The sequence below is a fragment of the Propithecus coquereli genome, unplaced genomic scaffold, assembly GCF_000956105.1.
Source record: "Propithecus coquereli isolate 6110/MARCELLA unplaced genomic scaffold, Pcoq_1.0 Scaffold227, whole genome shotgun sequence".
NCBI lineage: Eukaryota > Metazoa > Chordata > Mammalia > Primates > Indriidae > Propithecus > Propithecus coquereli.
The window spans coordinates 2,464,118-2,466,968 of NW_012147808.1; the positions used below are offsets into that span (position 1 = coordinate 2,464,118).

Consider the following 2,851-nt stretch of genomic DNA (forward strand, 5'->3'; position numbering starts at 1 on the left):
GGGGCATGGGAAGTCATGGTTCCACGGCGGGCAGAGTTTCAGTTTTGCAGGATGAAAAGAGTTCTGCAGATGAGTCGTGGTGACGGTTGCACAACATGTGAATGTATTTAACACCACTGAACCGTACACCTAAAGATCGTTAAGATGGTAAGTTTTGTTATGTATATTTTACCACAATTTAAAAGAATTATAAAAACAGCAAATCTTATGATTCCTACTTTCAAAATCTATCTTGAATCTGTCCACTCCTTTCTGTCTTTACTGCCACCACCCTTGTCTACACCTCCACCATCTCCTGCCTGGATTATTCCGGTGGTTTCCTGAGTGTTCTTTCACCCAGCTCCTGCCCTCACCTCCTTTCCATCTATTCGCCACCCAGGAGACACAGCGACCTTTTAAAAAGCTTATTCAGGGAAACCATTAGGTATCAGGAGATACCGAAACACTTCCAGAGAAATAAAACAAGAGAAAAAAATAAGCAAATGAAAATGAAAACCGGGTTTTTTACAAAAAAGAGAACATGAAATGGTATCAGACTTCCTAAGAAAAACTCCAGCAACCAGAAGGCAGTAGAGAAACGCTTTCAAATTTCTGCAGGGGAAAAAAATGCTTTTCCGCCTAGATTTCTACACACAGCCAAACTGTGATGAATTAAGTGAGAGCGTGGAATAAAGATGAGGTAAAACACAGAGCAACATTGAAAACCGCACTTCCCACGTGCCCTCTTTTGGGCCACGGTAATGGTAACAAATCTGCACATGGCATTCCCCACGTGCCAGGCGCTGCTGGAAGCATCTCACACGCAGGAGCTCACGCGACCCTCACCACCATCCTGCGAGGTAGGTATTGGTATGAAGTCGAGGCACAGAGAGGTGGAATATCTTGCCCCTGGCCCCCCCAGACAGCAACGGGGGAGAAGGAGGATGAACCCCAGCAACCTGGTTCCAGAAGCAGGACCCTTATTTCCTTGCTACTCTGCCCCTCGGAAACATGGGGACAGGTAATCCAAGGACACCATGTGGCTCAGCTGTGAGTAATAGTCACATGGTCATAATGGAGAATCCAAATACCGATTTAACACAAGTTACCATATACAGTCATGGTTTGGGGACAGGTAGAGAAATGTGTGTGTATGTTATGAGTGGCTAGAGTCAAATTCTCATCGGTCATAGTGCCAATGAATAGAGAACATCTCACACTGAAAAGTCAAGCTGGTTTGTCCCTGCCTAGCACATAAAAGGCACTCGGCAAATGTGTGTGAGTGAATAATGTTCTCAGTCTCTATTCCGCATCTTCATTTGCACATTTACATAGCACTGCGGTAGAAAGACTGGAAAAATAGCTTTTATCCCTCTCTAGTATGCTGTGCATGTCGTGGAGAAGTGTCTATGACAAGTTTAAGTAAAAAATAGCAAACTGCAGAGCAGCATGATGCAGCAATTCTGTTTCTGAATGAATAGCATGTGTGTGTATGTATTTACAAACATACAGGATTATGTATGTAGCATAACACGTCTGCCAGGATAGACTAAGGTGAGAAGCGAGATTGGGAAGAGGGGAATGTGTTATTTGATACGCTGTTGTATTTTTTGTTTTTGCAATGAGTATTCGTTATTTTAATAATTAAAAATTAAAGATTTAAAATGTATCTAACTTTTCGACACACGCACACGGGGTTACTCGGATCATGTCATTTCCCTGCTGAAAACCCGCCAGTGGTTTCCCACTGTCGCTAGGATAAAAGCCAAACTCCCGCCATAGCTGACCCCTCTGGCTTCACTTTGCGCCCTCCCCGACCCCGCCCCTGTGCTCACCGGCCTCTCCGGTCCTCTGTCACTGTGCCTCCTGCTTTTGCACTTGTTGTTCCCTTTACCCAGAACACCCTTCCCCTACCTACCTTACCTGTACGGTTCCTTCTCTTGCTCAGATTGCAGCTTGGCCGCCGCCTCCTCAGCGGCCTTCCCGGACCACTCAAGTTAAAGCCCCCCCCAGACACCTGCCCTGCGTCATACTGCTCTTCGTGGGGCTATGACCACAGGTCTGTTTGGTTGTTACTGTCGCTGTCCCCTCACTGGAGGGCAAGCTCTGTGCAAGCGGCAGCCTCGTCTGGGTTGCTCCTCCCTGACTCCCCGGAGCCGACGACAGTGTCTGGTACACGGCGTGTGCTCAGACACTGCTCCGTGGTGGACAAGCGAGGGGACGAGCGGGTAAGTGGGTAGGCTGGCAAGCGGTGGGCAGGATGGGGGGTGGTGGGATGGCTGTCGCCTGGGTCGGTAGAAAATGACCCACCTGACCCGTCGGGAGCCCTGTGTGCTCCGCCGCCCCAGCCACCTCAGCCCTCCTGCTTTGGGGGACGCGTGAGGCCGGCGCAGCGGGTCCCGAGAGCCCACGGGGCCTGTTGCCACACATCACCTCGCCTCACAGATTACGTGCGTCTCCTCATTGAATCATCACAGTCTACAAGTAAGTATTTTCATGCTCTCGGTTTATGGATGAGGAAACAGGGCCTCCTGGAGGCTACGCTACTCGCCCCAGGTTTCACAGCTGGTGGGTGAGGGAGCAGAGGCCGGACGCAGGTCCAGCCCCAAAGCCTCTGCGCTAAGCTTCACTACCTAAAAATGTGGACCCGGAGACATGCAGGAACTGGTGGAAGGATGTGTGGGTGTCTCTATTCTTGAGTCTTCAGACAGTACCTTCCAACAGGTTTTAGAAAGGGACAGCACCAATGCCCACATTGGCAATGATTCGGGGCCGAGGACATCTGGGGACACTGGAGGAGTCTCTGGAGGAATTGGGGGCCCGTGCCCAGGCCTCCTACCAGGAGTCACTCCTAGAGCCCAACCCCAGATAG

At 49.9% G+C, this 2,851-nt stretch overlaps 1 protein-coding gene across 2 annotated transcripts in view; it reads right to left on the minus strand.

Annotated features, from left to right (window-relative positions):
• Window positions 1–2,851, minus strand: part of SPI1 (Spi-1 proto-oncogene) — a 21,788-nt gene that overhangs the window by 13,554 nt on the left and 5,383 nt on the right. The gene's annotated exons all lie outside the window — the stretch shown is intronic.